At 36.5% G+C, this 25,996-nt stretch overlaps 1 long non-coding RNA gene and 1 pseudogene across 1 annotated transcript; one reads left to right on the forward strand and one right to left on the reverse strand.

Annotated features, from left to right (window-relative positions):
- Nucleotides 1-840: 840 nt before the first annotated feature.
- LOC109160457 lies at nt 841-25,544 on the reverse strand (annotated as a pseudogene).
- On the forward strand, nt 3,492-4,812 carry LOC109160459. The gene is made up of 3 exons (XR_002050744.1): nt 3,492-3,655; nt 3,765-3,829; nt 4,728-4,812. It is a non-coding gene; the product is annotated as an uncharacterized LOC109160459 (long non-coding RNA).
- Nucleotides 25,545-25,996: the final 452 nt, after the last annotated feature.

The raw sequence follows: 25,996 nt of genomic DNA on the forward strand, positions 1-25,996 counted from the left end.
ATCCATTTTGCAATCTCATCACCGAAAATCAATCATGAGTGCATCACTACATTCAGGGGCCATGCATCACTACAAATAAACACTTACAACTAAAACTGACTTGTATTGGCAGTATTGCTGCACATGGTATATATGTTATTAATTTAAATATGATTTGTGAAGTGGTTAATAACATATCCCGCTAAGAGACCATAAAAAATTATACATAATATATACAACAGAATTTTATATTTAGAGACATATTTAAATAAAAATTAAATATAAAAGAAATTTAAAATTAATTCAACAGATTCAATCATGTCTTAAAAATCTCTACAATATAATAATAGCAATCTCTAATATTATTGTGCCCCAAAAGGTGGCATATTGGGGGTACGGTGTTTGGTAAATAGTTGTTGACTGATAGCTATTAGAGTATTAGCTGATTGGGTTAGTGGATTTGATTAGATGATAGTATTGGTTGATTGTAGAAATATGTTTGGTAAATTAGTTGTTAGCTGAGAGATGATTATATACCAAATGACTTTCTCAAAAAAGATAATCGAAAAAGGTGTTTTGAACAACTTTTTTGAATTTTAGCCTTTTGGAGCAATAAACTGTTACAAAAAGTTAATTAACCAAACACTTATATTGGTTGTTTAATTAAGTCAAGCAACTAATAGTGACCAAACAATCTAAAATTGACTGATAAACTAACTATTTTACCAAACTGGAGTATTATAAAAACCTATGCTGCAAATTAAACGACTTGTGGATAATCTTTGGTGATGAACACTTTCAAAGAGTACTAGACAATACAATAAAATCATATGATAATCTAGCTACCATCAATTAATATTACAATCAAAAGTTTTAATTTAATACTTTAGAAAACAACTAAATTTAAATCACAAAGTATATATATACAACACAACATACTAAATCTCATGACCACCCGCCATTAAATCACAAAAAGAAAAACTTAGCCCGCATGAACAGCTCAGTTTGGTCACATGGGTGAAGTTTGGGAAGAAAGACCAGAGACCAAGTCTCACCAGTGGCAGTGAGAGCAATCTCACAAAGTGAAGGGACTCCTTGTACGCAGTAAGCAAAGGTCTAACCTCTTAGATGCTGTGTCGGGCCGGACTGTAGGGGCCCATTGGGATTGGAGATTCAACCTTTTGGGAAGAAAGACAAAAAGAAAAACTTCCTCGTACCCTCTATGACATGGGAAATGTTAATTTTTGGAATGTGAGATATCTTTGCATACATTTCACTTTGTTTGCTTTCTGAGTCTAAATTTGCAATGAATTTGTCAGCCAAGTCATAGATAGTAATTACCTTAAGATCAGACAAACGTTCAATTCCCATCGGCATCTGCTCAACCAATTTGCATTTTCCCAGTTCAAACTTTTCCAGATGAAGCAGTGCACCTTCCTCCATTCTTATCCATTTCAGTGGGTTGCAGTTACGGATACACAGATGCTTGAGCTTTGAGAACTTTTTGGCCTTGAAGCACAATCCTTCCCCTTCATAAGACTTTGAAAATTGAAGACATGCTAACAGGGGCAGATCTTGGAAAAATGGTAATGGATCTTCAACAAGTCCATTCCATTGCAAGCATAGAGTGGTTAAGCCTACAAGTGAGGATAACCATTGAGGTACTCTTTCCAAACGCCGTATCAATTCTAATGTACGAAGACGAAGAGGAATGACGTTCAGAGGATGCTGAATATCAAGGATCTCATCCTCTGAATTCGACCCAAGACTTAAAGAGCAAAGGTTTGTCAACATTTCCAATGACGAACAAAATTCTTTGCCATCCTCTCGTCTTAGTTTTCTAACTCCTAGTCTTCTTAGTTGTGTTAGTTTTCCCATCTCAGACACTACATTAGTATCATTTGCTTGTATATAACACAACTTTTGTAAAGACAGTAATTCCCCAATCTTAAATGGAGCATTAAAGATTTGTGCACCATTAGTCCAAGGATTGAACCGCATACTTTGGTAACGGTATACAAGGAGATGCCAAAGTTTACAAAGTTGTAAGAGCTCCTCTGGCAACTCAACCACATAAGTTTCCTTAAGATCAAGCGTCTCTAAGTTTTGAAGACGTCCTATAGATTTGGAAACGCTTCTCAAACTCAAGTACTTCAATTGAAACAAATTAAAAAGTCCCTCTGGAATTTCCTCTAGTTTAGCACCCCTTAAATCCAATACCTTTAGAAGAATATATTTGGCAGTAAACATCTTCGACAATAAAGATGAAGCCGCTAAGCTTGAAAGTGGTTCAAAGAATTGTAGAGAACTAAGATTCATAGTGGTTTTTTATGCTTTTTTAAAACTTTATTTTTGAATATTCACCGGCCGGCAATCTCGACAGCGATTTTATTTTATTTATTTTTATTTTAGGTGATATTTTTTTTTCATTCTCTGATTTTATCTTCATGGATACTTTGGTGCTAATAATGTTTGTTTCCCCCTGTTTTAAGATTGCAACATCGGAAATAAATATTGTGTAATGAGCTTTATAGTGGAAATTAAAATAACATTTAATTTTTAATTTTTTATAGCTTTAGGAATCGCCGAGTATATATCATTTACGAATGGAAAAATGGTCAAATTAGTCCCCTATCCCGCAATTGGGTCCCCTAACTAAAAAAGCTTGTCGATGACTTAATTTGGCAGCAGCAGTCCAAGTCCTAATAACTTTATGATTAGTGATGTTTCTTCTATACAATGTGTGTTTCACGGCTCCTGGACATACAATATGACAATATATCAATTGATTTAGTTGCTTGTTGTGATGGATCATTGCTTAGGGTGAGAAGCAAACTTATAGCATTCATTTCTTATTGCTTTTTTGAGGTTTAACAACTATGAAATATTTTTTTGTTGCTATAGATATTACGGAATCTAACACTGGTTTTATATAGTTAAAATGTATGTTTAAGTTCTCTCCATACTAATATAATACCCCATGATTTCATTGCATCTGACCCACTCTGTTATTGTGTCTTGCATCACTGCAAACTTATCATATTTGCTTCATTTAATTTTTATGGTTACTTTGTTTTACTCAAGATCACACTTTTCTTTTCTATTTTTCATATTTAATTTTAGGGTAATTAATTTTTGTCCAATTGCCTAACCTCTCCATAAATATTCTTACACTGTAAAATAATATTTAATCCATTATTTGCAAGTCTTAATTTTTTAGATTAGGCAACACTTTTTAGCTTTACAAGGTAAAGTACATCGCTAAGATTATGGTGTGATATCAAGTTTATGCTTTTATGATAAGATTAAACTTGGGTGAAACTTGTAAATCTTATTCTTACACACTCATTTTATTTGTTTATTTATTTTTTGTTCTGAAGGGTGTATTTTTTTGGAGTTGAATGCCAAATGACGTTATTGTACTGTTATTTATGCTATTATTTTTGAAGGCACAGAAGGACTTTAACCATTACATGCATTACTGATTTTTTTGTCGTTTATACTAAGTTCCTTTTGATGGTATTCTAATATTTTTATGTGGTTTGCTTTTAGTTTTATTCTTTTAATCTTTGTTTGATCATAATTGTGGTATTCTTATTTCTTAGGAAATTAAAATTATGAATTTGAGTTGCAGTATATATATGGCAGCATCAAGATTGCAACTTGATGCAACAAGGTACATATTGTTATCGATGGAATACTTGATATCTAAACTTTTATAGTGATTTTCTCCTGAAATTGTTTTATAGATTTAGCAAGTTTTATTTGTCTTTATAAAATTTCAGATTTTGAATTTAACATACTAGCTTTGGATTCTCTTTCGACATTTTGCTAGAATTTAATTGTGGAGGTAATGTTTGACATTTGAAATTTTGATAATAAAAGAATATAAACTTTTCAAAGAGAAAATTAAAATTTTCTTATTCAGCTTCATGTGTTCCGATTATTTATTTATTTGAAATCAGTGTTCCTAAAAGTTGAATACTTTTAAATTTGGAGATTTTACCATAAATTAGCTTGGATTTGATTTTGTAGAGGTCTTCATGAGTATGTATTAAGTATTGACAACTTAGTTAATGATATCAGTTAGGAGCATACCAAAATTTGAAGGTATAACCCATAGTTTGGAACTTTATTTAACATTTCTTTGTTATATAAATTTTGATTTTTGGAAGTAAATTAGTGGAGAATGAAATATGATTACATGCTATAAGTAACTAAATGAAATATTAGCAAAGGAAAGTTATGTTAGAAATTAAATATAGGGATAATTGTAAAAAATGCCCCTCTATAATATGTCAATTATCAATGCACCCCTGAATTATGAGTGGTGTAAATGTTGCCCCTCAATTATCAAAAAGGTGCACATATAGCCCCTCCCGTAACGGACATGTGGTTCCCCGTTAGTGTACGACACCGTTAAGTCGAAGTAAATATGTAATTTAGTTGTTTTTTCCCTCCCTCGATTCGAAGTACCAGCAATGGACAGCGGTGGGAAACCACATGTCCGTTACGGGAGGAGCTATATGTGCACCATTTTGATAATTGAGGGACAACATTTACACCACTCATAATTCAGGGATGACATTGATAATTGACATATTATAGAGGGGCATTTTTTACAATTTTCCCTTAAATATAAGCACAAATAAGTATAAAAGTGATACAAATCAACTATCGAATTGAATATATAATTTTGAATAATTTATTATTCATACTTGAAAAACATCTATGTATTTTAATGGCAGGGAATTATTGCATATCTAGACATCAAATCGGACCCGACCAGACATCATATCAGACATTCTCTCTAAGACAAAGGACTTCCAAAGTGCCGACAACAATAAATTCGATAAACTTAAGAATTATTATCTGTCTTTATGTGCATAGAATTGCATATATTCTCACGTCTAGTATGACCAACTTATTTAGGAACCATTTATATCACATTACATTCTTGTAATTCAATATTGTACTATGAAAAATATTGTTCTATTTTGAAATTTTAATTGATGCTAAACTATTTTATTTCAATTACATGAAATTGTTGTGAAAATCTTTTTAGATATAACTATGTGTAAATTATCAATTATTAAAAAATTATAAATATCTCCAAATATAAAATTTAGTGATGACAACGAATATATGGAAAAACGTCAGTAAATGTATTTTTATTGACAAATTGGTATTTCATCAGCAATTATATGACAAGCATAATAATATACATAATTGTCAATAAATGTTATTTTCTTGACGCATTACCAATTTCTTCGTCAATTCAATTTATTCATGACAAGCATCATTTTATGAAAAACGTCAGTAAAGACACATTTTCTGACTAAATATTTTATTTCGTCACAAACTATTACTAAAGTTTTTGTTTATCTTTCGTCTCAAAATGTATGTATTCCATGACATTATCAAGACCATGCAAAAACGTCGGTAATAGTAACATTTAGTGATGAAAACATAACTTCGTCAGTAATACATTTCCATACGCCGCTAACCCGATGGTCGGGGTGACGTTTTTATTTTGTCGGTAAATACATTTGCTGGCATTTTTTTTTTATTTTTTGTGACGTTTAAAAGACGTCACTAAATGTTAACATTATAGTAGTGACGAAAGCTCTACTTGGCCCTAGATTTTCTTTCCTTAGAGACGCGCTACAGGTTACTAGTATACCATGTGCTTGAAGGGGAAGTATTATGACTCTATGTATTTGAGTCAGTTTATAACTCCTTATTCCAGTTTGTAACTCTTCCTTGTATATATTTTCATTGTCTATACTCTCTGTCATTATCTCGTTTAATATAATTCATTCAGTTCTCATCAGTCACACCTCAATTTCAGACATACAATTAATATAATGGCACCCACAATAATAACGTGTACCAAAACGACAGCCATTAATGTCCACACCGATTTTAGATAGTAAATAAATAAGCAAATATCTCAATATTAGTAAAATGACAGTTTTGGTTTATATATTTAATTTTTATCAATGTTTATTCACGATTATTGTTTTAATACTAATTTTCATTCACGAAAATTATTTTGGTGTCAAAATTCATGACTCTAATCATTCATCCGCTTAAGACAGAGTTTTTGCACTTTTGGTCCCACTACTATAGTGATACTATCAGGATTGATCCGCGACATTCAAACCTTGCAATCTCAATCCACTATTATTGTTTTTGTTGAAAAAATGGTCCTTTCAGCCAATTTTCAGTGGTTTGTCTCTCAGACTGCTATTGACCTCTTACTCTGACCAAAGTGCGAAAAAAGTCAAACAAACAAAAAATTCAATTGCCAAAGACGACCCTAATCTGCTCTCATCTCATCAACCCACAAATATAGACACAAATATTTTACAAATTAAAAGTTTGCTAATGAGGGATTTTTAAGTGGTCAAAAACAGCTGCTTAGAAGTATTAGTCTGCGAAAACCTGCTCATGGACAGAATCACTCACAGCAACAACCACAAAGGACAGAGTTCATCTGTTGGGATGTGTGTCGAGGTTGGGAAATTTGGTCTTGATGAGGAAGTTGAGAGGCTGAAGAGAGACAAAAATGTACTTATGCACGAGCTTGTTAGGTTGAGGCAGCAGCAACAGTCTACTGACAATCAGTTGCAAACAATGGTGCTGCGCCTACAGGGTATGGGGCAGCGGCAACAACAGATGATGTTGTTCATTACAAAAGCCGTTAACAGCCCTAGATTTCTGGCACACATTGTGCAGCAGCAAAATGACAGCAATAGGCGCATAATTGAAGGGAACAAGAAACGAAGGCTTAAACAGGAAGTTGGTTTGGATGATCACTCTGTCAGCCCTGCGGACGGTCAGATTGTGAAGTATCAACCTATGAATGATGCAGCAGCTGCAGTGCTTCGGCAAATGATGAAAATGGATTCTTCTCCTACATTGGAGTACTTTGGCAGCAGTAGTCTTGATAACTTTATGATTAGTGATGTTTCTTCTCAATCTAATAATACATTAGATCATGGGAATTCACCCAACCACGTTTTTGGGCAGCCTTTTGTGCCTGCAACTTCCTCAGTTACTGCTCAAGGTTCATTACCGACTATGTATGAGATTCAATCTTCCCCTCTCGTCAATTCTGCTGAAATGGCCAGTGATCAATTTTCAGATATAAGCCCACTGGTTGGAGCTCAAGAGTTGCCTCCTGTTTCGCTTTCTCCTTCAGATATGATGATGCCAGAGATTTCTCAGTTACGAGGTATAGTGTCTGAAAGCAACATGGATATCCTAGGATCTGAAGCTTCGAGTGGTAATCTTATAGATCCAACATGACTGGCGGGGAATGGGAACATGCCCTTAGAAATTGATGGATTTTCTCCCGATCCTCAAATCGAGTGGCAGAATGGCCTAATGGATGACAACATACCTCTAGACTCCTCCTTCTGGGAGAAGTTTCTTCAGAGCCCACCACCTATTGAGGTTGACCAGATGGATTCAACCATATTAGAAGATTCTATGGTCGATGAAACCAATAAAGTTGAAAATGGATAGAACAAAGCGGATCACATGGAACAACTTACCCAACAAATGAACAGCTAACTTCCAACATCAACAAAGATCAGCCCCCTCTCTAGACAAAATGTTAATGAGGTAAAATGACATTGTTTGTTATACTTCACTTTTTCTAATCATGAGCCACTCCCCTAGCTTCCCATTACAGAGCATATACTACTTTTTGTTTTGTATAGGATGTAAGCACATAATCCACATTGAGAACACTTTATACGTGGCAATAAATAAACAAGTTAGATCCACTAACCTCCATCCATAGCTTAAAACCTTGATCGTCTGGACTCGTGGTCTGATGAACGGGAGTTCCTCGGACTGCTGTGAAATCACCTTTGACTGATTGTGTTTCACTCACTTCTCTCAGTGACTCTAGATGGTGTATGGTACGTCAACTAAGCAGTGAGAGGACTTGGGAGTCTAAATACCTACATCCCATCAATGTACACAACTAATTACCTAATGCTGACTAAGTTCTAATACTTATTCAACCTATTGATTTGCACCACATATTTACTTAATATTATTATTATTATAATAACCTTAATAATAATAATAATAATAATAATAATAATAATAATAATAATAATAATAATAATAATAATAATAATAATAATAATAATAACATAAGGAAAATGTTACATTCTCCCACTTGGTGCATATACGGAACCCAAAGAACAAGATCACACCAAGCATAATGATATGTCCTTCTTAGCGCGAGTAATACCCATTATGATCAAATGCAAATTGCCTTCGAGTACTTAGGTAATCAAACTTAATGAAACAAACCATATGCTCATTTCAATTCCACTGAAGTATATTTTCTTATTGAGATAAAACTAAATTGTGTACACACTCAAAGAAAATATCTGAAGTATCTGAAGAAACTGAAGTGCAAAAGAATTTCATTAACTGATCTGAATGTTTATACAAATTTACAAAGTGGACGAAAGTCCCATTTTCTGAATCAGATCATTGAATTTAAATGGAGGCATGCCTTTAGTCAAAGGATCTGCTAGCATCAACTCAGATTAATGTGTTCAATGAATACAACTTTATTCTTGACACGCTCCCTAATGGCTAAGAACTTGATGTCGATGTGTTTACTTCGACTCCCATATTTGTCGTTCTTAGTTAGGAAGACTGCAGCTAAGTTGTCACAGTAAACTTTCAATGGCTTAGATATAGAATCCACAATTTTAAGCCCGGAGATGAAATTCTTGAGCCACACACCTTGCGAAGTGGCCTCGAAACACGACACGAACTCGGCTTCCATGGTAGAAGTAGTTATTAAGAATTGTTTAACACTTCTCCATGAGATAGCCCCACCGGCCATTATGAAGACGTACCCGGAAGTTGATCTCCGAGAATCAACATAGCCAGCGAAGTCCGCATCAGAATAACCAACAACATCCAGGATATCCGTCTGCCTAAAACCCAACTTGAAGTCTTTGGTACCTTTGAGATACCTCAGAACTCTCTTCACAGCTCCCCAGTGGTCCATGCCTGGATTATGCAAGTACCGCCCTAACATACCGACGACAAAGGCAATGTCGGGCCTTGTACAAACTTGAATATAGCCAAGGCATCCAACCGCTTCAGCATATGGAATATCCTTCATACCTCCTTCTCCAAGTCGTTCTTAGGACATTGGTCCAAATTAAACTTATCCCCTTTTGCTATGGGAGCAACGTTCGGTGAATAATTTTGCATCTGAAATCTTTCCAAAACTTTGTTAATATAGGTTTCCTGCAATAGACCCAATATGGCTCGGGACCTATCCCTATGAATCTTTATGCCAATGACATAAGATGCTTCACCCATATCTTTCATATAAAAATTTTGGAAAGGAACTGTTTCGCGTCGCGAAGCATCCCCACCTCATTAGTGGCGAGTAGGATATCATCCACATATAAAACAAGGTAACAGATTTTACTCCCACTAACTTTTTGGTATATACAAGGATCTAAGGGACTTTCAACAAAACCAAATGAAGAAATGACCCCGTCAAACTTAATATACCACTGAAGGGAGGCTTGTTTTAAACCGTATATGGACTTCCTAAGCCTACACACCAAATCCTCACCACCTCTAGAAGAGAAACTTTCAGGTTGTTTCATATAAACTTCCTCTTCTAGATCATCATTTAGGAACGCGGTTTTCACATCCATTTGTTGCAACTCAAGATTAAAATGTGCAACTAAAGCCAGAATGATTCGAAGAGAATCTTTCTTTGATACAGGAGAAAAGGTCTCCTTGTAATCAATTCCTTCTCTTTGAGTAAATCCCTTAGCAACGAGCCTGGCCTTGTACCTCTCAATGTTACCTAATGAGTCTCTTTTGGTTTTAAATACCCATTTACAGCCAATCGGCTTGGCCCCATTAGGTAACTCAACAAGGTTCCAAACTCCATTACTCTTCATGGAATTCATTTCATCTTTCATGGCTTCTAACCACAAATTGGACTATGCACAATTTGTAGCTTGTGAAAACGTTACGGGATCATTTTCAGCTCCAATGTCAGATTCTTGTAGATATGATAAATAATAGCTAGGAACTGCTGAACGCCTCACCCGAGTAGACCGTCTTAATGTTGGAAAACCAGTACCTTGTGAAGGTTGTGGCGCAACTACCTCTTCAGGAACTGGATGTAGTTCTTGAATTGGTTCAATTTCGGTCTGTGTGGGTTCAGGATCTTACTGAAAATCCTGAATTGGTTCAACCATTGGCTCGAAGTCTAGTTCAGAAGGTTGCTGTAAGTCCTGAACTTGTTCTTCCAATGGTTGAGTTTCAACAGCTTGTGGAATCTCAACAATGGGTTGCACAACCGCAGGCGGGACTGAAGGCGAGTTGCGTATAAGTACAACTCCATTATATGACGTAGAAGCGCAAGAGTCAACATGATCAAATAAAGGAACTAAGTCCTTAAATAGATCTCTCTCACTGATCAAATCATCTTCAAGAAACTTAGCATTTCTTGATTCCACTATCCTAGTAGTATGTTTTGGACAATAAAACCTATAACCCTTAGAAGACTGTGCATATCCAATAAAGAAAGCACTTATAGTCCTCGGGTCAAGTTTCTTTTCATATGAGTTATAAATCCTCACCTCAGACGGATATCCGCAAACACGCATATGGTGCAAACTCGGTTTCCAACCTTTGAAAAGCTCAAAAGGTGTCTTGGGGACAGCCTTGGTCGGAACCCGGTTCAATATATACGTTGCTATCTTGAGAGCGTCGGCCCACAATGATTTTGGAAGTGTGGAGTTGCTTAGCATACTCCGCACTATGTCAAAAAGAGTCCGATTCCTTCTTTCAGCAACACCATTTTGATTCGGGGAACCCGGCATGGTGTATTGGGCAACAATCCCGTGCTCTTGAAGGAATTTAGCAAACGGACCCAAAGCTTGTCCATTTTCTGTGTATCTACCATAATATTCACCACCTCTGTCGTCTGACCTAACTATTTGTATTTTCTTCTTGCATTGGTTTTCAACTTCAGCCTTAAATGTTTTAAAGGCAACCAATGCTTCATACTTATGATGAAGTAAATACACAGGTAAATCTAGAGAAGTCGTCTATAAAGGTGATGAAATATTTCTGGCCCTGCATATCCATGTCTGGACAGCATATGTCAGTATGAATTATCTCTAACAATGTTGAACTTCTATTGGCACCTTTCTTTGACTTGTTAGTCTGCTTACCTTTAATGCAGTCTACACAAGTCTCAACGTCAGTATAGTTTAGAGTAGAAAGTACTCCATCCTTTACCAACCTTTTAATGCGCTCAAGGGAGATGTATCCTAATCTCCGATGCCACAACATTGAAGATTTATCGTTAATACTACACCGTTTGGTTTCCAATTTGAACATGTAAGGAATTATAACTTGCATCGTTTTGTAAGTGAAGACGATAGAGTTTCCAATACAAGTAGAATTATTGAATAACTTAAAATACTTGTCTGAAAAATTAAAACTGAATCCCAAAGGTACAAGTCTTGAAATGGAAATCAAATTTCGTGAAAAAGTTGGTACATTAAAAGTCCTCTCTAACTCCAAAACGAAACCACTTTCTAAGATCAGCCTGCAAGTCCCTACGGCTTCAATCAGCGAGCCCATCTTATTTCCGGAGAAGATGTTTCGCTCATTTGACATCGGTTGTCTCAGATTTTGCATATCCTGTAAAAAATTTACAATGTAGATTGTTGAACCAGAATCAATCCACCAAGTGTTAGCATTAACGTTTGACATATTGGATTAAAAACAAACAAAGGAAGATATCATACCTTTCTCAGACATCCATTTCTTAAACTTTGCATAGTCCTTCTTCATATGCCCCTTCTTCTTACAGAAGAAGCATTTCTGTGCCTTCTTAATGTCAGTCTGAGGGGATACTTTTGCTTTCCCTTTAGCTGAAGTGGGACGCTTTCCATATCTCCCTTTAGGCTTGTCTATTGCAAGCATGGCACTCTCCCCCCTTTGTTCCTGAAGTAGTCCCCCTTCTTCTTGCACACACTTATTGATTAGGTCATTAACAGACCATTTCTTGTCATGTGTGTTATAAGCAATTTTGAAGGTACTATACTCAGAAGGGAGAGTATTCAGTGCAAAGTGCACCACAAATGAGTCTGGAAGTTTAATCTCCAACTTGTCAAGTTGAGTTGCAATATCATTGAGTTGCATGATGTGACTGCGCACACCATCAGCAGGAGAAAAACGAAGGGAGGTGAACTTCATTATTAAGGTGCTTGCTAGGGATTTGTCTGAAGTTTCAAACTTCTTATCAATGGCCTCAATATAATCTTGAACTTTTGTAATTTTATCAACCGTGCGGCGAATATCACTTGGAAGCCGAGACTTAATGAACAAGATGCATAGGCAGGTTGGATCGTTCCCATTTAGCCCAAAGTTCTTTGGCTTCTTGAGTGCTTTCCGTGGTGATAGTCGAGGGCTCTGTATGGTTGATAGCATAGTCCATTTCGAGCCAGCCAAAATAGATGAGAAGGGAATCTTTCCATTCTTTATGATTATTAGGAGTAAGCATTGGAACATCAATTTGCGCGACAGTTGGGGAAGTTGCTGGAAGAAAATTATGAGTTGGTTAGTTTTGATTTTTGAGGCACAAAAGAACTGAAGTGCATATTTTACCAATGTAAACTTATGCAAAAGATAAATTCGAATGCCATAAAAATTGCCTGTGGACTAAATTTTTACACATAATGGATTTACCAAAACTGAATGGTGAAAACGGAATGGGTACGGTTTGGGTTTTTCCACCCTCAATGACAAAACTACCAAAACTATATGCCGATACATAATCCCTATGGGCAAATTATGATCATAGTTTGGCATTTCATCCTAATCAATCCTACAAATACAACAAAATTGCCTGTGGGCTAAATTTTGACATATCATATAGAATTAATTACAAGGATATTGCCAACTCTTTATGTGAGTTAATCTAAAAACAATTTAAGCAATTAAAGATCCTGTGGCTACTCTTTAATTACAAAATTGTAATCACTTGGCAAAGGGTAATTTAAAGCCTAGCAAACAAATTAAACCAAAACATGATGGACAATCTTTAGGTATACTCCCAGGAAAGTTGGTCGAGTTGAAGCTTGGTTAAATACCAACTCCTTAGACAGAGTTGCATCGCAAGGGAACTAGTAGCAACAAGGCTTTTAATCCAGGGCCATAGAACTAGTATTCCTCCCCAAGAAACTTCCCTCTAAGTCATGTGTTCTCATATTTGAAGTAAAATTGTTTGAAAGATCTATAAGATCATGGATATACACCTATGGATAAGGCTTTAAATTTGGGTAAACTAGAACTTTGGTATTTTATGTGCTTTATAACTTTAGAAAGGCACGAGTGGAGCAATAACCGAATGAGTAAAATAATATGCTTAATCTATCTTTAAAAGACACTAAATTCACCTAAAAGGCACTATAACATGCATAATAGGCATATAATTCAGACCTAAAAAGGCTCTAAATTCATACTTAAAAGAACATGCTTTTCTAACAGATGCATAATTATAACAATCAAATAATTAGTGCAATAAAACAGTAAAAAACATGCTTAGATTATGCATATTATAACTCATGCTCCACAATTAAATTGTAACACTTAATACAATTTAAACTGAAATTCAATATTAAATTAAAATTCAAAACAAATTGAAACATATTAATTTGTTCAGAATTTGAATAATGACTTAATATCAACTTTAGGCAAAAAAAATCGATTGGATAAAATCCAAAAGAAGAAACCAAATATGATGAAATAAAAAAAAAAGTTCAGGAAGCCAAATGAACTTAAGAATAAACAGGCCCAGAACTGATTTTATTATTATTATTATTATTATTATTATTATTATTATTATTATTATTATTATTATTATTATTATTATTATTATTATTATTATTATTATTATTATTATTATTATTATTATTATTATTATTATTTTTAATAAAGCCCAGGTCTGGCCGAATTGGGCCAGACCCCGGCCCAAAACTTAATACATCATCTTCTTCATCTACTACCAAACTTAGCAGCAGCGGGAACCAAGAGCAGACGTTGAAGCGAACGGCGAACCAGCAGTGAAAGGGCAGTAGCAGCGTCTCGCTGGGAAATCCCGACTCCACCACCACCGCCTGACCACTCGCGAACCACCGCCGCTACCGTGCGCCTGCCTCCGCCGTTGCGAAACGTCCAGCCATCATCGGACGCCTGAAGGAGGAGACAGCAGCGGCGTCATCACTGGGAAAACCCGGCTCCGCCACCACCGCCGACCTCTTTGCAAACCAGCGCCGCCTCGCGCATCAGCCTCCGTCGAATCGCAAAACGTCATCAACGGTGGTCTGCCGACGAACCAAATCCAGCAGACCACGTGCTCAATCGACGTCTCTGGTCACCGGCGAACCGATCGACAACCGGAGGTCCAAAACCGGCGAACGGAAATCGGTGGTGAACAATGTAGTACGGCAATCCAATTGCAATTTTTTTTTTTTTTGAATTCTAAATGCGGAAAAAAGGGAACACAAATATTTTCCAGCAGCCCAACAAATATGATTGCACATTACATACAAATCCTAAATTATACAAGAATGTATATCATATGTAAAACAAACTGTAGATTATGCAATCAATCAAAAGGCTAGGCAGAGATTAACAAAATGGCTCTGATACCAAATGTAAGCACATAATCCACGTAGAGAACACTTTATACTTGGCAATAAATAAACAAGTTAGATCCACTAACCTCCAGCCATAGCTTAGAACCTTGATCGTCTGGACTCGTGGTCTGACGAACGGGAGTTTCTCGGACTGCTGTGAAATCACCGTAGACTGATTGTGTTTCTCTCACTTCTCTCAGTGACTCTAGATGGTGTATGATACGTCAACTAAGCAGTGAGAGGACTTGGGAGTCTCAATACCTACATCCCATCAATGTAGGCAACTAATTACCTAATGCTGACTAAGTTCTAATATTTATTCAGCCTATTGATTTGCACCACATATTTACTTAATATTATAATTATTATAATAACCATATTACCATAATAATAATAATAATAATAACAACAACAATAATAATAATAATAATAATAATAATAATAATAATAATAATAATAATAATAATAATAATAATAATAATAACATAAGGAAAACGTTACATTGGGGCCTTTAACCCAAGATCCCTCTGCCTATTTTCCTCTTTGTTTGTTGCTTAATTAATTAGTTTATCCTTCCCTCCTCCTTAGGGCATCCTCAATAGTTGAGGATTTTACCCCTAATTTTTGTGGACCCCAACATCCACCTCATCATCCACTATCTCACTCAATCACAAAATCTCTTCTTCCCATTAGTTTTAAGTTTTTTCTCAACTTTTTATGGACCCACCATTTTATCACCATATTTTAATTATTTCTTTATTATTTGATTTAAAAATTTATAATTTTAGAGGTAAACATAAATGATACGTAAAAATAATATGTAAATTAGCATACGTAAAAATTGCAAGCATTCATTTCCAAACGTATAATTAAAATAAACATAGTAAGCCTAATTAATTAATACGATAGTTATAACATGAAAATTAAACAACTAATTGCTTAAAAATTAAACTACAAAGCGGTTAAAAATAAACTCAAATGCTTAAAAAATAAAAACACAAAGCGGTTAAATTAATTGCCGTTGTTGTTCCATATATGCTCAACCAAATCCGCACGAAGTTGATGATGCAATTGCGAGTCACGTAACTCGTAATTTTGAGAAGAAGAAGAAGAGTGAGAATTTTGGTTATTTGAATTGTTTCCTTCCATTTTTGTATGCAAATTGAGAGAGTTGAATGAATTGAGAGAAATATAAAAATTGAGAGTAGGATGAAAAGTGTTAAAAACTTTGAAAGATGTGTTATTTATAGCAAATAAAATGATAATTATTAACAAAAAAAAAATTAAAATAATAATAATAAGTTGTGCCGTTGCAATTTGCAACGGCACAAATTATGGCCGTCGGCACAAATTTTGGCCGTTGCCATTGGCAACGGCCAGAAACAATTAATTTCAGAGTGGCCACCAGTTGGCGGCCAATCTGAAACGCTTTGGCGGGCGCGTGTGTTACACGCGCCCGCCAAGCAGAAGGGTGAGACGCACCTGCGCGTCTCACCCTTCATTTGTTTTTTTTTTTTTTCAAAATTTCTGACAATTTTTTGGCATTGCAGGAGAAAAATGCAGCTTAATTTTAGGCTTCCCATTAGTTAAAAAGCAAAGCAAGTAGATTTTAGTGTTCCAAAATTTGGGTATGAACGTCCTAATGGGGATACCCTTAGGCCATGCTCTTTAGTGCAAGGTCCAGTGGACTTCATTGGGATGTGGAATTGAAGGCTTCTTCCTTGTACTTTCACTTTGTTTCCCATAATGCAATCTGTAGCTTATTTTATATGATAATGAATCAAAAGCGAGTGCTATGTTTGTTAATGTGATGATGCTTATATTCATTGCTTTGCTTTGGTTTCATTGCTTTGGTTAATATGCCTTCATTTCACATTTTAGATGGATGTACATGGCAAATTATACCATAGACCAGGTCTACCATGTATTGTGGACCCTGGTCTAAAAATAACCTTTAGATTATGTGTCTGTAATTGAGCCATTTTGTACCTATAGTTAACCGTTTTTGTACCTAAAAACAAATTGAATGCACATAACATGATAATTACAGACACAGTACAAACTATTAATGGTAAGTATATAATATGTTAACTGTAGACGCAAAACATGGTAACTAACATCTTATGTGTTCACAATTAACATATTTTGTATCTATAGTTAACTATTTATGTGTATGTGTGTGACATCTACTTACAAAAAGTTTAATTTACTTTCTCGCCTTTTTATTTTTATTTGACACACCAATTTATCTTATTGTTCATATTAATTTTCAAAATGGCATATATTGGTTCAAATGGTATGTTAAAGATTAATAAAAAATGAAGTGGTTAACAAGATATTCCGTTAAGAGATCGTAAATTTATTATGATTTAAAATTGCATATACAATAAAATCCTATATTTATAAACTTATTTACATAATATAAAATTAAAAATTTCAACAGACTCAATCATATCATAAAATCTCAACAATAACAATCTTCAATATTGTGAGTTTGGGACCCAAAAGGTGGCAGTATAAAAACCTTTACTGCAAATTATTAAACTTTTGAATAAATCATTGGTCATCGAACACTTTCAAAGGGCATTAGAGGTCACCAACCTAGGCCGCAAAATGCCATATTTGACAATAACAATAAAATCATAATATATGAAAATCTACAATCCATTAATTTACCTATTACAAAATCTATCATAATATATACAAACTTCTAATTATTCTGAAAAATAATTAAATTAAAAAAGAAAACACAAAGTACAGATATACATCATGTGCATTATATTAGCGCATACTAAATTTTGCAACCACCCATTAATGTAAAAACTTCCGCTTACCATCTACCATATGGGAAATGTTAATTGCTGGAATGTGAGATATCTTCGCATAGTTTTCACCATTTGTCTCTAAAGTTGCCATCAATTTGTCAGCCATATCATAAATATCAATTTTCTTAAGATTAGACAAATATTGAATACCCAATGGCACCTGCTCAAGCAATAAGCATTCATCCAAGTACAACTCTTTGAGATGTTGTAATGCATCTTTGATCAAACTAGTGATGCATGAATGCTAAGGTTTGAGAACTTCATTATGGTGTAGAAAAGGAAGCCAAAATATTATTCAGTGTGATAAAAAACTCTCTTTACATAGAGGCAAGCCATCTTCTTTATACAGAGAGAAGGGAACAAGATGAAAGCAAAAAACGGTTATAACTAACTCTTAGGGTAAAAAGACTAATAAGCCCCTAATGCCTCAAAGCTTATAACAGCAGCAAGCAACAGAGAAAAGAGAGAGGTCACTTGGCTAGCTCACTGGATGTGTTATGCTTCATCACCCCCCCCCCCCCCCACCCATAAGATGGAGCATGGATGTCCTGCATGCCCAGCTTAAATTGGCAATCATCAAACATAGGTTTCGACAGCCCTTTGGTGAAACTGTCTGCAAGCTGCTTGTTGCTAGGAATGGCAAGGAGTCTGATCAACCCTTCTTGAACTTTATGCCTCACCACATGGCAATCAATATCAATATGCTTAGTACGCTCATGGAATACATGATTTTCTCCAATAGCCACTGCTGACTTGTTATCACAATACAAGATGATAGGCTCAGCAATGTGAACCTGCAAATCTTTGAGGAGATAAGTAAGCCACTGTATCTCACAAGTGGTAGTAGCCAGGGCCCTATATTCAGCCTCAGAGGATGATCTAGACACAGTTGCTTGTTTCTTTGTTTTCCAGGAAATGAGAGAGTTTCCTAGAAAGATGCAATATCCAGTGATGGATTTCCTTGATTCAGTACAAGTTCCCCAATCTGAATCTGAGAATCCTTGTAGTTTAGCAGGAGAATTTGCAGCATAGAATAAGCCTCTGCCAGGTGTTCCTTTTAAGAATCTAAGAACTCTATGTGCAGCCATGAGATGAATATCACTTGGTTTATCCACAAACTGGCTGAGTTGTTGTACAGCATAGGATATATCTGGTCTTGTGTTAGTTAGATATAGAAGTTTCCCCACAAGTCTTCTATAATGCTCAGGATTAGCAATTGGCTTCCCATCAGTAGTGTTCAATCTTTGACCTGTGGTGAAAGGAGTCTTGGCAGGTTTAGCTTCTAGAAATCCATTCTCTTTCAAGATATCTAGAGTGTATTTTCTTTGACACAGATTGATGCCTTTAGAACTCCAAGTAGCTTCAATTCCCAGAAAATAGTGTAGCTGTCCAAGATCTTTTATTTTGAAGGAAAGATCCAGGAACTGTTTTAGCTTTGTGATCTGTGTTGAATCTGTACCAGCTATCAAGATATCATCCACATATACTAGTAATGCTGTAAAGGATGTACCTGATCTCTTTGTGAATAGGGAAGGATCAGCAGTAGACTGACAGAAGCCATCAGTTAGCAGGGCATGAGTGAGTTTTGCATTCCACTGCCTGCTGGCCTGCTTGAGACCATACAGTGACCTGAGCAACTTACACACCTGATTAGGTCTATCACTTACAAAGCCTGGTGGAAGGACCATGTAAACCTCTTCCATCAAATCCCCATGAAGGAATGCATTATTGATGTCAAGCTGTTGGATTTCCCAATTCAAAGCCACAGCTACTGCCAAAAGGGTTCTTATGGTTGTCATTCTTGCCACAGGGGAGAAGGTTTCAGTGTAATCTACTCCCATTTGTTGAGTATATCCTTTTGCCACCAGTCTAGCCTTATACCTCTCAATAGATCCATCTGCATTATGCTTGATTTTATAGATCCACCTGCACCCAATAGGTACTTTTCCATCAGGTAAGTCTGTTAAGATCCAAGTATTGTTTTGAACAAGGGCTTCAATTTCAGATTTCATGGCTTTCTTCCATTCATCCTTTTTTACAGCTTCATTATAGGACTGGGGTTCAGATGGAGTTGAGACAGTAGAAACTCTGGACAAAGAGGGATCAAAACTGGTATATTTGTGAATAGGGTATGGAGAAGTCTTTTTGCCTGAGCAATCAGCATATAGATGTTGACAATAATAGTCATGTAATCTGAGGGGTGCACTCTTTGTCCTAGAAGATCTCCTGATGAATTGACTGTCATTGTGAATAGGAGATCTGTGACCATCTGATGGTTCAGTATCATCCTGCTGATCTACTATGGTGTGAGTACCAGAATCTGAGGGATCAACTCCTATTTCATTGGTCACCTCATTTTCAAAATCAGGAGTAACTGTGAAGTCTTCATTGCTCTCATCATTTTGGTTATTGATGTGGTCTTCTTGCTCAGGTCTTAAAAGAGAATACTCACTGTCAGTATGTATGGGAACTAAGGGCAATGAAGGATCAAACATCACATCTTTTGTGGATTGTGGCTTTGCAGAGGCTGCCTCTTTGAAGGGATAAATCTGCTCATGAAATTTAACATCTCTAGACACCAAAACAGAATTGTCAGTTATATCATATAAAATATAGCCCTTTGTGTGAGCTGGATATCCCAGAAATATACATTTTCTTGCCCTTGGTTGAAACTTGGTTCTTGGATGTGGTAATGTGGCACCAAAACAAAGACAACCAAATGATTTGAGTTGACTGTAATCAACATGTTTTCCAGTCATCAACTCAAATGGAATTTTTCCATCAAGGACTTCAGTTGGAAGTCTATTTATGAGATATATGGCATGTAACACACAATGACCCCAAAATTTTGTAGGCAAACCAGATTGGAATCTCAGTGCCCTAGCCACATTCAACACATGCTGGTGTTTCCTTTCTGCTATACCATTCTGTTGGGGAGTGTACACACATGACTTTTGATGGATAATTCCTTTCTCATTAAGGAAAGTAGGCATTAGAAATTCAGTACCATTATCTGTTCTAATAGCCTTAATACTCCCAGAGAACTGGTTTTGAACATAACTACAGAAATTTTTGAAGATGTCCTTAACTTCTGATTTATTCTTCATTAGGTGCAACCAGGTAAACCTACTAAAATCATCAATTATGTTCAAAAAGTAATGTTCACCTTTAAGTGAAGCATCAGCAAATGGACCCCACACATCCATATGCAAGAGATCAAAGGGTTTCTGAGCTCTGGAATTGCTAACAGGGAAAACTGACCTTTTATGCTTTGCATAATGACAAATCTCACAGACCTTGTCAACAATTCTAGCAGGAAGAGTAGTGTTTATTCCTTTCAAGAAAGGGATCTTATTAACAGGATAGTGCCCTAGTCTATCATGCCATACATCAATATTAATGCTATTACACTGTGATCTCACTTCCTTATCAGGCACTTGTTTTCTCAATCTGACAGGGGGTCTAGTAATCAAGTAAAGTCCATCATCTTCCTTAGCAAAACCATCCACTCTTCCAAGAGGTCCCTGAATATCACAGTAATCAGGTCTTATAATGACTTTACATTCTGCTTGTTTGGTCAGTTTACTTGCAGATACTATATTGAAAGCAAAGGTGGGAATGCACAACACATTCTGCAATAAGATGTTTTTGTCCAATTTCACTTTCCCTATATGAGTAACTTCAGCAGTTTTTCCATTAGGCAATTTAACAGAAATTCCAGAGACTTGATAGTTGTTTTCAAGATATTCTAATGAACATGTAATATGGTCTGTGGCACTAGAATCCAGTATCCACACATCAAAAGAATTTTGAAAGGCATTGATATATAGGTTACCTTCATTATGATTCTCAGCAAGTTCCTTAAAGTCTGCTGTAATTCCATGGTTGGTGAGAGCAACAGCAGCATTGGAATTGTTGGCTTTATTCTGGTTTTAGAGAAGGACCACCAGCCTTTGAAACTGATCATCTGACAGGCCTATATCTCCAACCTGATTCACAGAGGTGTTCATAGAATGCTGTCCATCCTGGTTGCTTTTGAGCTTGGTTTTATATCCTGGAATCCACCCTGGTGGATAGCCATTCTTTTTGTAGCACTTCTCAATAGTATGCCCTAGCATACCACAGAATGTGCATTTAGGCACATTTTTTGTTCCATTACTGCTGAATTTCTTCTTGTTAATGGATGATGAATAGGCCACAACATTCTGCTCATCTATAGATTGTGTTTGACCACTGTTTTGAGCTGCATTAGCTTGAATTAGGTCAGTAGCTTTTTGATTAATTACTCCCTTGATCTTCCTTTCAAGTTTTAATGCCATATTGAGCACTTTTCCTACATCCGGCATAGGATCCATGACAAGGATCCCTGACTTAATGGATTCATACTCCTCACCCAGGCCTTCTAGGAATCTGATGACACAATCATCTTCTCTTTCTTTCTGCAATTTCTCCATGAGAGTACACGAGCATCTAGGTGTACATTCACACAGAGGCAGGGGTCTCAAGACGCTCAGTTGTTGCCACAGAGAGTTGCACTTAGTGAAGTACTCATTCACTGATAAATTTCCCTGCACATTCTTATAGATTTCGTTTTGCACTTCAGAAATTTTGTGAGGATCAGCTTGTGAGTACCTTCGATTGAGAGCACTCCATATTTCGGAAGCTTTGTCATAGTACATGACGCTTTCAGCTATGGCTGGACTAACAGATCTCAGGATCCAAGAGCACACGATGCGGTTGCATCTCCTCCATGCCGCATGCCTCGGATCTCCCTCATTCGGACTTGGAATGGCTCCACTGACAAAGTCATACTTATTTTTCACTTCTAACGCCATTTTCATAGCTCGATTCCACGAAGGATAATTAGTTTCACTCAAAATTGGAGAAACTAGAACTATGTTTGGATTTTCTGTGATGTGTAGATAGTAGGGATCGTCGAATTCAACACTGTGTTGATTCAACTGGTTTGGATTCAATGATCCGGCTGGTTGATTACCACGATCATCTCCTCCTGCTATGTTCTGCGCCATTGTTGCAGCAGCGTAGCTCCTTCTCTGCTCTGATACCATGATCAAACTAGTGATGCATGAATGCTAAGGTTTGAGAACTTCATTATGGTGTAGAAAAGGAAGCCAAAATATTATTCAGTGTGATAAAAAACTCTCTTTACATAGAGGCAATCCATCTTCTTTATACAGAGAGAAGGGAACAAGATGAAAGCAAAAAACGGTTATAACTAACTCTTAGGGTAAAAAGACTAATAAGCCCCTAATGCCTCAAAGCTTATAACAGCAGCAAGCAACAGAGAAAAGAGAGAGGTCACTTGGCTAGCTCACTGGATGTGTTATGCTTCATCAATCTTCCTCAATTCTTATCCATTTCAATGCATCGAACTCACCGATACACAGTGTCTCGAGCTTTGAGAACTTTTTGGCCTTGAACCACAATCCTTCCCCTTCATAAGACTTTGAAAAATCAAGATATGCTAACATGGGCAGATCTTGCAAAAATGGTAATGGATCTTGAACAAGTCTACTCCATTGCAAGCAAAGAGTGGTTAAGCATACAAGTGAGGATAACCATTGAGGTACCCTCTCCAGACGCCCTCTTAAAAATAACCTTTGAAGACTATGAGGAACCCTACGTAGAGGATATTGGATATCAAGGATATCATCTTTTGAAGCTGACGTAAGATCTAAAGTGCAAAGATTTGTCAGCTTTTTGAAGGACAAACATAATTCTTCGCCATCTTCTTGTCTCAACTTTGTAACTCCTAGTCTTCTTAGTTGTGTTAGCTTTCCGATCTCTGACACTATTTTGATGCCAAGAGTATCATTTGCTTGTATATAACACAACTTTTGTAAAGACAGTAATTCTCCGATCTTAAATGGAGCATTAAAGCATTGTGTACCAATCCAAGGATTAGTACTCCATTTATCTTGGTAAAGGTATACAAGGAGATGCCGAAGTTTGCGAAGTTTTAAGAGCTCAGTTGGCAACTCAATCAGATCAGTTTCCTTCAAATCAAGTGTCTCTAAGTTTTGAAGACGTCCTATAGATTTGGAAACGCTTCTCAACTTTGTTCTTCTCAAGCTCAAGTACTTCAATTGAAACAAATTAAAAACCTCCTCTGGAATTTCCTCTAACTCAGCACCACTTAAATCCAATACTTTTAGAGGAATATATTTGGCAGTAAACATCTTCGATAATGAAGATAATGCCGAGCTTGAAAGTGGATCAAAGAATTGTAAAGACCGAAGATGCATTTTTGATGAAGTGTACTTCAAAATGTGGCCATCAAACCTATGGATTGCAAGGCGTCGAGACTTGTTGGAAGACTCTGTGTTTTGTCCAGTGGAAATAATGACGGTAAAGTTTTGCTCTTCTGACTTGGAAAGAATAACTTCTCGCAAAATATCATGCACTCGAAATCCCCTCATCCTTCCATATGTATCCTTCTCTGCAAGTATGATTAAGTTTCGATGAAGTAATTCATTCAGATAGGCTTCAGCAACTTCTTCTTTTACATGTCGATTGTTTTCCCTAACAAATCCTTCTGCAATCCATAGTCGAATCACTTTGTTTCTGTTGATGATGACATCCTCTGGAAAGATGCTCAAGTACAAGAAACAATACTTGAGATAATATGGTAGATCATAATAACTAAGGGAAAGTAAATTATGCATGCTCTTCATCCAATTATTGCTTTCCATTTGGACGTTGAAATTGTACTGGAATCTTTCCCATTCTTCAATGCTCTCACCCTTTTTAGCCAATACTCCAGCTATCACCACAATTGCTAGGGGTAGACCATCACATCTCTTTAAGATGTTTTCAGCCATGGTCACCAAGTGTGGAGGACATGAACCGTCGAAGAATGTCTTTTTGCAAAACAAAATCCATGAATCTTTATGAGACAAAGGCTCTAAAGGGTAGACTTTGCCATGGGTTTCATTGCTTGCATGGACACCTATTTCATTATTTCGAGTTGTGGTAACTATACGGCTACCAAAACTTTCACCGGGGAAAACGTATTTGAATGCCATCCAAGCAGAAGCGTCCCATATGTCATCCAAAACAACTATATATCTTTGGCCTGAAAGAATGTTATTAATGAATTCTTTCAATTTATCAGTGTCCGGCTTCAAAACCTTGAGGGAGCTGTTGATTGGTTTGCTTTATTATCTGCCGAATTGCATCTTTTAGCAACTCATCAACCTTAAAAGTTTCAGAAACTGTAAGCCACACACGAGGCTGAAAATGATTTACCACTCGTGCATCATCAAAAACCTTTTTAACTAAAGTAGTTTTCCCCAATCCCCCATACCCACTACAGAATGGATTCTCAAATCTTTATCTACAGCAAGTAGGAGGTTAACAAGAAACAACTTGGGATTGTCAATACCTACCAGATCCGAGTCTTTTAGCAAAAGGGCATCCCTTCGGCTGTCATACACCCTTTTGTTTTGGTTGTGGATTGTGTGATCAGAGGTTGTTAACAACTTTGGCTGTTCCTGAGAGATGTTGTTCACTCTGGCCTTGATTCTTCGCAGCGCAAGAGCAAGCCTTCGCCGAGCCCTCAAGTTCTTGACCGAAGTGTATATGTTCTTGATCTTAGCGTAGAATCCACCACTGCTCCGCCCGCCTCCAAAGCGAAACAAGAATTCGTCAAGAACATCTTCCGCGTCATAAGCCAGCTCCCGGACTATCTCCACCCAAGCTTTAACTTGAGGATCAATTTCTTCTGTCTCGTCTACAACTCTCAAAACCGCCGTCAAACGATGGAAAGCATTCTTGACGTCTTGCGCATCATCTCCAATCCCTCCCAAGTGCGAGTACTCTTCACGGATCAACTTTGATAGTTGGTCCAATAGAAACTTTACAGCAGCGTCCGCCATGGGCAAAACAAAATTTGTTACCAGCGAAGAAATGGTAGCTACTTGAATTGGCGGTGTTGTTTATGGGAAGTGGAAGAAGTTGAAACAGAAATTGATTTGATTTAGAGTGCAAAATGAAATGATTTCCTTTAGATGAATTATTGAATTCTCAATAATTAATGGCCAAAGTCGCTCAAAACAGCGGACACAAATTATCTAATATTATATTATTTTAGTCCACCAACTATAAATATAAAAAGTTCGGCTAAAGTGTCATCCCGCACCCTGAACTATAACGGATTCTTCATGCCGCACCATGTACTTTCATATCATTCATTTCGATCCACTTACCAATTATTTTTTTCCATCTAGAACTTTTCACAAGTTTTCAAGTAACAAGATGACATGACACCGGTTGTCAGCTGATGTGGAGCTTCTTTCTTGTTGACGTGGTTAATTTTAATGTTGACTAGTTGATATGGCACCTTGAACTTCTTTCTTCTTCCCGTGAGAGTTTCATTCCTTCAATCCCCATCTTCCGACCAAATTTCCCCGTGAATAGACTCCCCAACACGTCGCTAAA

Source organism: Ipomoea nil, unplaced genomic scaffold, assembly GCF_001879475.1.
Source record: "Ipomoea nil cultivar Tokyo-kokei standard unplaced genomic scaffold, Asagao_1.1 scaffold2847, whole genome shotgun sequence".
Lineage (NCBI taxonomy): Eukaryota > Viridiplantae > Streptophyta > Magnoliopsida > Solanales > Convolvulaceae > Ipomoea > Ipomoea nil.